Raw genomic sequence first — 15,189 nt, 5'->3', positions numbered from 1 at the left:
TAGAATAAAAATCAAAGAGTAGGGGCCGGCCCTGATGGCTAAGTGGTTAAGTTCCCATGCTCTGCTTCTGTGGCTCAGGGTTTCACCAGTTCATGTCCTGGGTGTGGACGTGGCACTGCTCCTCAAGCCATGGTGAGGCAGAGTCCCACATAGCACAACCAGAAGGACCTACAACTAGAATATACAACTATACAACTATGTACTGGGGGGCTTTCAGGAGAAGAAGAAGAAGGAAAAAAACCGATTGGCAACAGATGTTAGCTCAGGTGCCAGTCTTTAAAAAAAAAAATTAGAAAGAAAATTGGCAACAGATGTTAGTTCAGGTCCCAATCTTTAAAAAAAATGAGAGTAAAAGTGTTTAATGTAAATAACAAGTGTCTTTTTTTCCAGTCTGACTCTCCAGAAGTAACCATTGTTAAGAGTTGATGTGTATCCTTCTAGTTGTTTTCTATATAAATACAAGTGTATAAATATATATTCTTTTAACATAACACAAATGGGCTTATACTATATGCACAGTTTTGCATCTTGGCTTTTTTTTTTTTTTTTACTAAATATATATTAGATATATTTTTACTTTATAATTGTTTTTAAAACTCAAAATGTTTTAATTAAGACTGAAATCCCTTTAATCATCAGTTTCAATCCTGGCCAGTTACTTTCTTTCAAGAAGTAATCACTGTTTTCCACTTTGGTATATATATATTTTAAGACTTTTTTCTATGTTATCTGTAGAAAATACGTAGTATTTGTTTTTTGTGTGTATGTTTTATTATATGTGACGTCATCCTCTGTGTACTTATGTGCAGCTTTCTTTTATTCACTCAATAATATGTCTTGGAAATCTTTCCATGCTGCATTAGAGTTAAGTGGGAATCTTCACCCATGTTTTACTTCTGTTTATTGTAATTATTTTCACATGCTCCAATGTTATTGTCTAATGGTATCATGTGCTTACTCTATGTGTAAAATTGTAGTCTTTGAGATCAGATCATGGAAGTGATGGTTGCCTACTGAAATTCTGGATTGAGGATATTTTCACATTTTCATGTCTTTGGAGGAACTGCATGTATAGGAAGCACAATGGGCATGGATTTGCCTTTAGATATATTTGTTGACATTTACATACGTTTCTTTGGGATAATAGACAACAGACTGTTGTCATTTCTGTTCATTCTAAGAAGATGATAGCATGTATCAAAATTTTAGCTGCTATCATCATCATCATTTGTTTTGGAGTCGGTATTCAACTGACTTTGTAATTGTGCTCTTTGGTTCCTTTTTCATTTTTCTCACTGTCATGCCTTTCTGCTGTCTTAGCTCGCAGAGTGGGATCAGCACCCTTTAAGGTATTTATCCAGCTGAGTGTTCCACATGCCCTGTAATACTACCCAACTCTGGACTCAGAGTGGACACAGTGGACATAGGGTGGTGCTGGCAGTCTCAAGTCATCCCATTAGTGATGACAAGTGATACCCCCTGGCCAGCCAAAGCCCTGCCACACAGTTACGTTGTAGCTCTTCTATTATTTACCCTGTTTTGTATCACTGTTGCTTAAACTCTGCTGAAAGTTGGACCATAGAACCATGTGGGCTACAGCTGTCCCCAACCTGAATAGCTTAGTGAGCCATAGGTTGCTGACTTCTAGACCCCAGGAACTTTTTAGTTGCCCCTCTGCCCAATGAATTTCCTTTTGGACCTCCATATATATCTCCATCACAATATTTAAAACTTTGACCCTTCTCCTCTGTTACTTTCTAATGTCCCTTCTACTTGATTGCATGCTTTATAAAGGCAGGAAACCTGTCTTATCCGCAGTTTTTTGCTTACACAGTAAACACTGGATGAATAAATTAAACTTCAGCCTCTGAAATTCTGTTTTAAATCCAACTTATTTATCAGATAAATCATACTTGATTTATAGTAGTCTCTGGTCCAGGTGTACATCAGTGTAGTCCTGCAGGAATTAGTCCTCCCTTTTTTTTCTCTCGTTTTATCCAACCATTTTTTCTGTCTGAATTGTTATAGATATGATACTGCCCTATGGAGAAGTGTGTTAGATCAGTGTTCCTCAAACATTAATGTGCCTATAGTTTACCTGGGGATCTTGTTAAAATATAAATTCTCATTCAGTAGGTTTGGGGTGGGGCCAGAGAGTCTATATTTCTAAAAAGCTTGAAGTGATGCCAATGACACTAGTGGGACAAGGTGAGGAAGGAGCAACCACAGTTTGAATAGCAAGGTTTTAGATGATCCATAATGCTCCCCAAGTACAGACTCTTAAATTTGTCTTCATGAAGAGAAATGCCAAGCTTCAGTTTAGTTACAAAGACTATAAATAAAAGATGATAGTTTAAAAATAATAAAGATGTGGAAAAGTTGGGGAATTACTGTTAGTGCTTTCCTACTATAATTGACTTGACCCCCCCCCCCCCGACCTTAGCATAAACCGACATCCTTTATACAGGCAAGAAAATTATATATTAACCACTTCTAAGTTGTGAGTGTGATTGTGTGTGTGTAGAGGGGATTCCAGTCTTCTGTGTATGTCCTACCTAGAGAAATGGGAAAGTTAGGGACTTGTGGCTGGAGAAAAGTAGTAGGCAGTAGGGAACCAGTCTCATCTGGTTCTGATCCTGGCTGGTAAGTCTTTCCTGCTCTGTGCTTTAGTTTCTTCATTTAAAAAAAAAAAGTGTGATGGGGGTGCTACATGATTTTCAAGTTTCTTTTCAGCTTTGAAAACCTATGATTTGAAGGTGGTAATTTGCAAATCTATCTCTGTGTTATTTGGCATCCCAGGTGTACATCTTTAAGAAAACTCATAAAAAGTAGAATTTATAAGACTGATCAATGTAGTGGTGATTTTTCTTGTGCCAGGGAATTCTTGGAGGCCATTACTTGAGTGGATTGGTGTGGGGGAGATTGAGAACTAAGTACCACTTGCAAATTAATAACGGATCAGAAATTTGAATCAAGAACTTCTTTGAAATTAGAATTCCAGTCTCATTTGGTAGGAAAATTTTCATTTTACAAAGATTAGCTTTTACCAGCTTTTTAGGAGCCCAACTATTGTGAAAAATAAGGCAGACTCACATATCATAAGCGAAGCTGGTATAAAAAGCAAGTGTTAAATTTGAGGTTACAAAAATCACATCAATAATTTAGAGTGTTCTGACTTTTAAAAAAGACATTATTTGGGATTTAAACATATAAATTAGCTGTGGAAATAAAGTTCATTATATCACCTCATCTGGTCTTATTTTATTTCATTAAGGGTTCTTAAAAAACCTTTGTGAGCTGAGTTGCAGCTGAAGAGTTTGGAGACCATTTTTCCTTGGGCCCTTGCCTCACTCCTGAGTGTTGGTAAGAGTAGAGAACTAAGACTTGACACAGCTGTAAAAACAGACAGCGCCTTTGGCCTCAGCACTTTCTCCTGGTGCAGGCAGATTTCAGATGTAAATTTCACTTTCTGCCTCTCCTACTAATGAAGTAAGTTTCTTTTGCTGGGTTTGCAGCCAGGTGTGTCCAGTCTTGTGGCTAACCGGGGCGCTTTACTTAATTTTTCCATTTGTGACATTTCAACCAAACTTAAAAAACAAACATAAAAATTAGCTCAAGGCAGTGGCTCAAAGTGTTAATGGTAACCTTAGGTTGGCTAAACGACTTCCTCTCAGTTCTGCCCTGCCAGACATCTCCACCTTGTGGCTTACAGTGAGCAGGTTTAAGCTTTCCAAGCCGTGGTGACTAGGTGGGAAGGGGGGCATGGGTGGGCTTTAGTTAAAAAATTGCAAGTTTATCCTTATCAGTGGTCCCTGGCGTGCCAGTTGCCTCAGCAGGACTTCAGATGATTTCTTGCTAACACCGTTCCAGAATAAGGATGACCCTCCTGTCACTTCTTTATTTCCTGCTCTCTGTAGCAGAGCTGCTTGTTGGGGTGGTGCCGAGGGCCTGCGAAGAGGTAGAGGAACTGTGGACTGAACCAGGCTCCTTTGTAAAATTCTACTTGTGCTTTTCAGAACCAGCATTTTGCTTTGCAAGGTCCTTGTGATCATGCTCTAGACTACGTTTCCAAACTCATTTCCCCTAGCTCTTATTCAACATTAAATATGTGAAACCTTCTAGCACATATGCCTGGCACATAGTAAGCATTCAGTGAACATCACACTTCACATACCCTTCAATCTAGCCAAGCTTAATGTCTTTCCTCATGCACTACTTACACCTAGATTGTCCTAACACTCCAGCCCCAATTCCTTCACATCCTTCCACCCCAAACTGGAAGTGAATCCCAATTTCCCCTAGCTGGAAGTACCATAATAATTTATATGTACCCTTCCTCTGGCTCTTACTGTTTCTGTTTGTATTATTGTCATTCATATATGTTGACTACCTTCCAGGTGAATTCTGTGGGGTTGGGATCATGCACATTCCTGTTTGCATTCTCCAAAGTGACTGTCATTGCCCCATGGCTGAATGCATGCCTGGTAAATATCTAATGAAAGAAGACAGTTCTGGAAGCCCACTATAAATATTGGAAAACGTGGGGTGGGAGGTATCCTCTTTTATTCTGAGGATATTTGTTTGCTCTGTTAGTCTTAAATATTGGAAGAAAAAGAAATGAGAAATTATTTCCTCTACCCTCAATTTTTCTTTTTCTTTTTCCATGCTTTTGCATCTTCTAATAGAATTATTTGATTTAAAAAAAATCCAATTTAGGGGCTGGCCTCATGGCCGAGTGGTAAAGTTTGCGTGCTCCGCTTTGGGGCCTGGGGTTCACTGGTTCAGATCTGGGCGCAGACCTAGCACTGCTCATCAAGCCATGCTGAGGCAGCCTCCCACATAGAGGAACTGGAAGAACCTACAACTGGGATATGCCACTGTGTACTGGGGGGGGTTGGGGAGGGGAAAAAATAAAGGAAGATTGGCAGTAGATGTTAGCTCAGGGCCAATCTTCCTTACAAAAAACAAAACAAAAAACAAAACCATTAAAAAAATCCCAATTTATACATAAGATATTTCATGTTTCTAAACTAACAAAGGCTTTAAATCTATTAAGGGTGGTAAAAATAAGAATTACACCTACTTTATTTTTCTGAAAATTTCCTTCTAGGCCTCTATGAGTCCATTCCCATCCCCTCACCCCTCAAGTCTTCCAACTCTTCTGTTTTACCATGAAGTAAAAAATTTTCCTGTACTTTTGACAAATAAAAATGGCAAGCAATAGGATATATTGGAGAATATGAGGAAGCCATTTGGTATAAACCTAATTCGGCCTGGCCTTGTCTTTCCAAAAGGGCCTGACCGTGGCTGTTGAGCATGCATTGTATATCTGCTTTAGATATTCCCTATGGCAAGAACAAAGGCCCTTGAGATAAAGGTGCAACTTCCCTCCCCCTCCCAACATTGGCATCTCCTTAAGGATTAAGCATCTTTCCTTAGGCTAGAAACTGATTGCTGCGCTCACCTGTGACCGCCCAGCTCAAGACAATAGACTTGCCTCCTGCTATGCCCTCCGAGATAGCAGACCCACTACCTGCTGTGTCCGTCAAGCGCTGTGCTGACAGGGCAATCTTGTGACTATTGTGGGAGGGACATTTCAATCATATGTGAAACGTCCTGCTTGGGGGTATATAACCACTCTGTACACCTCACTTCTTTGATGCCCTTTCTTCCTTTGGGAAGAAAGGCCCCAGGCCATGGTCCTCAGATTTCAGCTCAGAATAAACTCACCCAAATTTTCATTTATAGATTGGTTATGGATTATTTTTGTCGACAGCTCGCATCTCTAGGTCAGAATTAAAAGTTGCTGCCAAAGGTTTGTTTTAAAAGGCAAGGACCACTTTAAGGGTGTAGTTTTTTCATGGTATGAATGGTGAAGTAGAAATACAGAGCAATCCATTGGGCTCAAGGCCTTTAAAATAAGAATACATGTTTGTTCTCAAATATCAGTTATTCCTTTGAAAGTTTTTTAAATGTCCTAAACTGTTGGAGTAGATACTTGTTTATTAGGAGAGAGAAGGCTAAATTCTTAGAAAGCAGAGCAATTCCCTTTTGGGATTGGCTTATGAATTCAAGCAGGGTCCAACTCAAGATGTACATCTAGTAGTTGCATTCTGTTCTCTATGCAAGTTTCATACCCTCAGGCCTTAAGAAGTAGCAAGAGGGGCCAGCCCTGTGGCCGAGTGGTTAAGTTCGTGCGCTCTGCTTCAGCGGCCCAGGGTTTTGCTGGTTTGAATCCTGGGCACAGACATGGCACCACTCGTCAGGCCATGCTGAGATGGCGTCCCACATGCCACAACTAGAAGGACCTGCAACTAAAAATACACAGCTATGTACCAGGGGGCTTTGGGAGAAAAAGGAAATATAAAATCTTTAAAAAAAAAAAAAAGAGGTAGCAAAAGTGCACGCGTTATGTGCTTTAACGGTTTTCCAGCTGATCTGATGCCTGGGTGCCTGCAGCCAGAATGCCAGTCTGATGGCTGCCTGTCCTGAGTGCCATGCTGGTTTGCTCTATTTCAGGGAGTGTTCCTGAAAGAGAAGTTACCAACCTTTCTGTATTTGAAGTTAAATAAAGCATGAAACTTCGGTCTATGCACCTGATCATTTATCTCTCTCATGGCCATTTTACCTTCAATTATAGATTGTGAGTTTTCTGAGATCTAATTCCTATTTGTTTGTCTTTGTATTCCTACGGTACCTAAAATGGAGCTTTGTACATAATAGGCATTCAGTGTTTCTTCACTGAATGAGTCAATAAGTAAGTGCCTTTGATCCCCTTTTGTTATCTTCAGTTTACCTCACAGAATTTCTGTAGGAGAAAGACAATGACTTAATTCCATGTTTCAAAGCCCTGACTAGCCTCAGTGTACTGATTACTGTCCTGTCTTTCTATAATACCCCTGTTTAGTACTCCTTAAGTACTCCCAATTCAGCTCATCATTTCAGAACTGTTTCCCTCTCCAACCCATCACATCTCTTTTGCCTCCAGTCTTTCTGGATGCCCTGTTCCATTTGATTATCTTTTATACCATAGTTATACTGCCTAGAGCTGTGTGCATCAGGCATAGCCAAAGCCATTTTCCATACCTCTCTTTCAGGAAGTCCTAATACTTCTCCTAAATAAATCTCATTCAGGAGAATGGATAAATAGCTTCATGTGCCTGTTCTTCCTGTAATTCCTGTCTCACTTACAATGTCATCACCATCAATCCAGTCCCCCAAGCTAGAATTCTTAGAGTTTTCCTCAGCTCCTGCGTCCATTTTGCCTATCAATTTTCTCCCAAAATATCTCCAGACTTTATTCTTTCCTCTGTTCCATTGCTTCATCTCAGACTTTATCATCTCTCCTTTACTGCACATAGCCTCTTAACTAATTCCTGGACTTTCTGCACTCTGGTGAACCTACCCACCATATAACTGCCAGAGCTTTTCTTTTTCAATCCCACATCTGGTCATGTCCCTTCTTTGGAAATCTGAGGACTCTCATCACATACAGGACAACATTCAAACTTCTTAGCAATGTCTTATAGAACTCTTAGTAGTTATGTAGGAGAATGTGCTTGTTCTTACAGATACATGCTAAAGAATTTAGGGGTGAAATGTTTTGACATCTGCAACTATCTTCAAATGGTTTAACAGAGTAGAGGACATGCGTGTATGTATAGACAGATAAAGCAAATGTCACAAAATAGTAATTGTGAATCTAAAGATCATACAAATTTTTCTTGTATTACTCTTACGTCTTTTTTTTAATATAAATTTGAAATTCTTAAAATGAACTGGGGAGAAAAGAATCTTCACATTCTGGCTCCAGCCTGATTTCTAGTCTAATTTCCATCAAACTACCCACACACAAATGTTCATGCGTGAGTGCCTGCACACATGCACTCAAACACATGTTCTACTCATGCCAGATTTTCTCTGCTGCTACAGTGTATCATGCCCTTTTATGCTTCTGCGCTTTTGTTTATGCTTTTCTCTCTGTCTGAAGTGGTCTTAACCCCTGTCTGCTCTGCTCATGGCACTAGTATAAGACACTGCTGGATAGTACCTCCTCCAAGAAGCTTTTCCAAGCACCCCTAATAATGGTAGTATATTTGGCCACTCCCTTCTCTGTATCCCTGCAGCACTTTGCCCAAACTTCTGAGATTGGATTTACCATGCTATACTGTAATTATGGGTTTGTGTAGGTCATATCCGTTAGATGGGATAAGGATCTTGGGATCCCTGGTGTCTTAAACAGAGTGCCTGACATAGTCACCCCTCACAGACTTGTTGGGTGAACATAGGTACTTGGTTCTATTATTACTGTCTGGCCAACACTATCTCCGAAATACTGACTTAATGAATGATCTTATGTCACACCTGGATTCAATTTCTCTGACCACGCCCCAACTCCCAAAAAGTTCCTTTTTCTCTTCCTTCCCTGCCTTATGGGTTTCCTGGCTCTTTCATCATTTATACTTTTAATCCACTTTAGGGATTAGATGAATCTTAGAATGTTAGACTGGGTACCTCAGATATTCTCTCATTCAGTGGTTCTCAATCTGAAGGGGCTCAGGTCTATATTTTGAAAGCCCTCCCCAGATTTCTGATACACGTCTCAAGTTGAGTCTGTTCCTGCCCTCTCATTTCTGTAGTGAGGAAATCGAGTCCCTGAGAAGTTAATTGGTTTGCTTGAGGTCCTGCAGCTAGAAAACAGCAGAATGAGGACCAAAAACCTAGGGTATGCTGATTCCTAGTCGAGTGTCCACTTTACTATACCATGATATATCTCCCCCAAATCAACTCATGACAGGTTCCTTCTCCCCTGTCTTATTACCAAGGACTTCCAAAGACCAAGAGGACATCTTTTCTTGAATCTAGAGGCATTTCATTTCTTCAGAGCAGTCTCAAGCCTGAGGCCCCTTTTATTCAGAATTTCTAATCCAACACGGCAGAGATTTCCTATTCAATGGGACTAATAGAGATTAAGGGGGAAAAAAAGACAGATCAGAATGCTAACAATGTTCTGGATTTGTTTCTTTTTCCAGCATTTAGAGTCTGAATGTCTCCACATCGTCTGAATTTGCCTTAGTTGATTTTACAATTATTTTTCAGAGACTCCTTGGTTGTGTTTTTTTTAAGAGTAGAGGAACACCGAGACTGAACACCGTGCTTGGAGAGGCTGGGCTGGGAGACTAACAAAGGCGGTATTATACTGTGCACGGCAAAGCCAGTAAATGAATTCAGGAGACACCTAGATGTGTTTCTAGAGGAGGGCATGAGGGGGAGGGGTCTGGCAAAAAGGCAGAAAGGTGGGATTAAGATAAATTAAAATGGGGCCAGCATGTTGGATAAGGGGACAGCCTCTTCCTGTTCCCACTATTGCTTAAGATTTTTCATTCTGCTTAGTTCAAAAGTTAAAACTAGTCTTTACCATGTGCCTCATAGCCACCCTCTCATCCCCCACTACCCTACTTAGAAAAATAACTTAGTTTTAAGGCTGTTTCAGCCTGATACAGCAGTGTTTATTACTTGAGTACATCTTTTGGATATTCCTGGGGAATCTTAGACTGTTAAAACTGCAAAAGAACCTTGAAATTATCTAGTCCAGAGATTCTCAACGTGTGGTCCCCGGACCAGCAGCCTCAACACCCGTAGGAACTTGTTAAAAATGCAAGTTTAGGGCCCCACTTGAATCTGCTGAATCAGAAACTCTGGAAATGAGGCCCAGCAATCTATGTTTTAACAAACCTTCCAGTTTGAAAGCCAGTGCTCTCGTCTGATCCTGTCATGTAACTGGATGGAGAAACTGGCTCTGAGAGAGCTGAATAAGTTTGAGTTAGAAACCAACTGAAGAGCCGAATTCAGGTTTCCTGGTTGCCAGTTCTTACTGCTCTGTACTAAGAGGAGCAGCGTATGGGCCTGGGCTAGTGACATGTGAAAGTTAAGAATTTGAGCATAATAGAGAAACAGAGTTCACCAATAGTAATAGCTAACATTTATTGGGCACGTTCTCTTTGCTGTGCACTTTACAAGCACCATTTGAGTTTTACGTCTGACAACAATCTTACCTGTGAGGTAGATAGTATTTCTGCCCTCATTTTGCAGATGAAGAAACTAAGGCTCAGAGAGGTTAGCGTATGAGTTCCCTGTAACTGCTGTAACAACTTACCACAAACTTGGTGGCTTAAAACAACAGAAATTTATTCTCTCACAGTTCTGGAGGTCAGAAGTCAGTTTCACTGGGCCCAAATCAAGGTGTTATTAGCAGAGCTGTGCTCCTTCTGGTGGCTGCTGGCATTCCTTGACTTATGGTCATGTCTCTCCAATCTCTGCCTCTGTGGTCACGTTTCCTTCTCTTCTGTCTGGGTCTAACACCATCTGCCTCGCTCTTAGAAGGATACTGATTACATTTAGGGCCTGCCTGGATAATCCAGGATAATCTCTCCATCTGAAGATCCTTAATCTAGTCACAGCAATAAAGTCCTCTTTTGCCATGTAAGGTAACATTAACAGGTTCCAGGAATTAGAATGTAGATGTTTTTGGGAAACCATTATTTAGCCTACCAGTTAGGTAACTTAACCAGGCTTACACAGTAAATATGGGAGCCTGAATTGGGACCCAAACCTGCCAGACTTTAGAGCCCATGCTCTTAATCACTACTATGTACTGCCTGAAAGGGTCATTACTAAAAACCATGGCTCTAGCATTAGCATTAAGATTTTTTTTTTTTTTTAAAGATTTTATTTTTCCTTTTTCTCCCCAAAGCCCCCCGGTACATAGTTGTGTATTCTTCGTTGTGGGTCCTTCTAGTTGTGGCATGTGGGATGCTGCCTCAGCGTGGTCTGATGAGCAGTGCCATGTCCGCGCCCAGGATTCGAACCAACGAAACACCGGGCCGCCTGCAGCGGAGCGCGCGAACTTAACCACTCGGCCATGGGGCCAGCCCCTTAGCATTAAGATTTTTAACTAAAGTGTTGTTTCCTTCTTCCTCTAAGTTGCTTAACATTGCTTGTCACATCACACTGAACCTGATTCCTTAAGCATCTCTGTATGTTGGTCCTGACTCAGTTAAATTGTTAGCTACTAGAGGACAGAGATTGTGTCATTTTTTTTTTCCGTTTTAAAAAATGGAGATATAACTCATATACCGTAAAATTCTGTATTTTAACTGTGCTTTTTGGTAAATTCACAATGTTATGCAACCATCACCACTATCTAATACCAGAACATTTTTGTTACCTCAAAAAGAAACCCTCTACCCATTAGCAGTCACTCCCACTTACCCCCTTCCCTCAGGCCCTGGCAACCACTACTCTACTTTCTTTCTCTGTGGATTGACCTATTCTGGGCATTTCATATAAATAGAATCGTATAATATGTGGCCTTTTATGTCTGGCTCCTTTCACTTAGCATAATGTTTTCAAGGTTCATCCATGTCGTAGTGACTGTCAGTACTTCATTACTTTTTATGGATAGTCTATTGTATGGATGTACAGTACCACATTTTATTATCCCTTCATCAGTTGATGAACATTTGGGTTGTTTCCATTTTTTGGCTTTTATGAATAATGCTGCTGTGAACGTTCATGTACAAGTTCTTGTTTGAACATATGTTTTCAATTCTCTTGGGTATATATCTAGGAGTGGAATTGCTGGGTTATAAGGTGACACTATGTTTAGCTTTTTGGGCAACTCAGATGTTCTATCTTATATCAAGTTATTTGAATTCCTAGAATGACGTTGATTGTTCATTTGTTTATAGTGAAATAACATTCTCACAATATGTAGTCTTAATCATATTTCTCATCTTGCTGTCAAATAAATATTTACACCTACAATTTCAACAGTAAAGAGAAAAGATGGTATGGTATAATGGAAGGAATTCTGGCCAGCCTGGCCACTCTCTGGGTGAGCCTGAGTAGGTCAAGTCACCTCACCTCTCTGGGGAGGAGAGCTAGATGATTTCTAAGTTCCCTTCCAGACTTAACATGCTGCAGCTCTGTGGAAGTCTGAAAAGCTAGCCTTGTGTTAAATCCCAGGGCCTGTGTTCTGTTCTTTCAGCAGTTCGTCATTCTCTGTCTGATTTCTGTTCCCAGACACAAACAAGGTTTTACCCATCTATCCACCGGTTTTATTGTGGCCTGCTCGCTGCCAGGTACTCTGCTAGGCACTGGGAGATACAAAGATGATGGAGACACTGTCCCTGACTCCCCAGTCTAGTAGGAGAAGACATATAAACAAGTGACAACAATATTAAGAGATTATGATATTTAAAAATTGCTGAGAAGGCCCAGAGGAGAAAAGCTTGGGGTAGATGACATTTGGGCTCTATCTTTTCAGATAAGTGTTTGCTAGACAAGAAAAGCATTCTGGGCAGAGGAAGAGTGTGGGTAAACGTAGAGTGCTGTGAGAGGACAGAGCTCATTTGCCTTCATTTGGTGACTTCTTTCCTTCTTTTCCTGCAATGCTGAAAGCATTCTGTCTTTATCCAGACTAACTCCATTTTGAGATCCTTTTGTGTGTCCAATATTTGCAGACTCATCGACTCAAAGGTCTGCCAAGTAACATATTTTTTCTAAGTCCTAGCCATCTGTAGATCTTCTCTCCTGCTTCTTAAGGGGTCTTCAGACTCAGTTTCTGAGTAAGGAGGTTCGCTGAATGGCTAAGGAGCCTTGGTCAAGATATGGGTTTTCTCCATAGCACCAGCTTAGTTTGGGCTCTTGCAAATGCCTTCTAGTTCCCCTAAGGGTTTTAGTTACATAAAAATATTAGGAATGTAAAATTTTACAGTATGATCAGCACAGCACAAACTAAATTTCTAATCTTTGACTGGAAACATATATGGAAGGCTTTGTGTTTTAAACTGCCTCCTTCCCAGCCTCCGTGAGAGGTCATTGTACAGCTCTTTCCATGGTCACTGTTCTCTTCCCTTTTACTGGAGGGCAAAACTAGGGCAGAGAAATAATTTTTATTCACTTCTGAAAGGTTACAGTAATAAAGAAACTCTTGTTAACATCAGAGAACGTTGCAGCCAAGAGTTTTCACAGTCTGGCATTGTTTATTTTACATGTAATTTGGAACCTTCTGCACTCTTAAAATATTGGCACAAAAGTGTTTTAACTGTTGAAGTACTTCACTGCATGCAGCAGTAGTGTGGTGTCAGAGGGGCAGCAGGGTTCGGGCGGCTGTTTCCCCCGTTCCTGTTGGAGAGCGCGTGCATGTGTGCACATTCACATTCACTCATGTGTGTATGACCCTCTCTGCATTTGGAATTGAGAACTTTGTCTTGATGAACTTACATGCTTCCCTTTATTTAACAATGAGAATGGCATAACAATGCTGCTTCCTTGTTGCCATGGCTGCCAGAAAGTATAGAACTTCTTTTATTTAAATGTTTTGATATAATTATTCATTATCTCCTTTCTCACACACAGTGCTCAATGTTAACTCTTTTCTTTTACTTTCTTTTGGTTGAGGTGCATGCTGTGGGCCAGACTCTGTGCTAGGCATTTTACAGACACCATCTCATTTAATCCTTATGAATTGCCCGATGATAGAGGTGCGATTGTCCCCATTTTTGCAGCTGAGGAGAACTGTGGGGCAAAAAAGTTAAAGGACTTGGCTGTGGCCACCATAGTAGGACAGAAGCCCAGATCTGACTGATTTTAAAACTTGTACTCTTTTGGCCATACCACATGCCTTTTGTTGTAAGCCACTTTGAACCTTTTTTGGAAGTAGATAGAACATAAATAATAATGAATGAGAAAACTAGAGACAAATCTATCCATTGATAGGAGCAAAGTCACTTGTGTTAAATGAGATAGTAATACACAGAAGTACCTGGCTCCATCGAAGGATTTTGTTGTTGTTGTTTTGTTAGGTTGAAATTAAGATTTGAAAACAATTGTAGAAAGATGCCATTTGTTAAATGGGAAGAATGCTGGACTGATGATTGGGCTTCCTTACTTCCAGGCTCAACTTTGCTCCCAGAGTTTGGAGGCCCTTCTCCTTCCCCATTCTGCCTCGTGTCCTGTGGGCTTAAAATAGAGCTGTTTATTAACCTGGCCCTGGTTAAGACCCAGGGATTCCCCAGGGCTGACCATGCTGTCTGTGGCCTGTCTGGTCTGGGGACAGTGGCCTGCTGCCCCATAAGCTCTTCTTCCTCCAAGTCTGGCACTTTCTTCCTTGGCCTCTAAAATGGAGCCTTGGCAAAAGAGGCAGACATTACCCCCACCAGGTGAGCTCTGGAGAGCTGTCACCAAACTAGGCCCTTCTCCAGGGATCTCCAGCAGGGCCCTCCTTCCCCTCTAGGAGTTCTACTCTAGCTCTGAGAAAAGAATGCTCTGCTGGCATGTATACCACAACCACCATACCATGACCTTCTTTTAAAGCCAGACAGAGGGCTCTCTGGCCCTGGTCCACTTTCACTGCCCACCAACAGAAAAAGAAGTGCTCAGGACTTTTCAGCCCTTCTCTGCCCAGAGAGAGCTCTGTTCCCTTTTGGAAGACACTTACCTTTGGCTTCTTGACCCATAGGAGCAGTCCCTATGATGGAGAATCCAAATTAGTACATATACATGCAATTTGGGGCCAGGGAAACAGGCCATTCCTCCCAAATCTGGTGAGGGCTCCTGCTTTCTGCTGTCCACCTCTAAGCTGTGGGCACTTTGTGCTAAAACATCCAAAGGCCAGCACCCAATTTCCCAAGCAGCTATCTCCCATCACCTGGGCTTTGGAGTTAGACAGACCTGGGTTCTAATTCCTGCTCTGCCAGTGTGGCCTTGAGACCCAGGGCAAGTCTCTTTACCTCTCGTTTTCATTCCTTCCTGTATAAGATAAGCCACACATAGTGTGTGACTTAAACAATATGATGCTAGTAAAAACTTGACCCATTACTTGGCACATTTTAGGCACTTGATAAAATGGGCACTGTATTTGGACCTTTTCTTTAGCACCTGGCATAGGCTGCCTTATTTCAAAAGTATTTATGTACACTTCTGTCATGGCCCACTGGATTCTGACTTTCTGGAAGGTGGAGATCATATCTTTCATCTTTGTACCTCCTGTTCTGCCTGGCATGAATCGTGTGCGTAGCAGGCACTCTGTCAATATTCGCTGAATCTGTTAGGATGACTTGGGCAGAGCAGGGCGGGCATGAATGTTTTAGTTTATCCATCTGAACCTGGGGAAATAGTAACCCC

General features: G+C 41.1%; 1 protein-coding gene across 2 annotated transcripts in view; it reads left to right on the top strand.

Moving 5' to 3' along the window:
• UQCC1 (ubiquinol-cytochrome c reductase complex assembly factor 1) overlaps positions 1-15,189 on the top strand; it is a 94,453-nt gene that overhangs the window by 55,820 nt on the left and 23,444 nt on the right. The window lies entirely within an intron of this gene.

The sequence above is a fragment of the Equus przewalskii genome, chromosome 21 (assembly GCF_037783145.1).
Source record: "Equus przewalskii isolate Varuska chromosome 21, EquPr2, whole genome shotgun sequence".
NCBI lineage: Eukaryota > Metazoa > Chordata > Mammalia > Perissodactyla > Equidae > Equus > Equus przewalskii.
The sequence above is the reverse complement of the archived record's forward strand: the minus strand, read 5'-3'. Positions and strand labels throughout refer to the sequence as shown.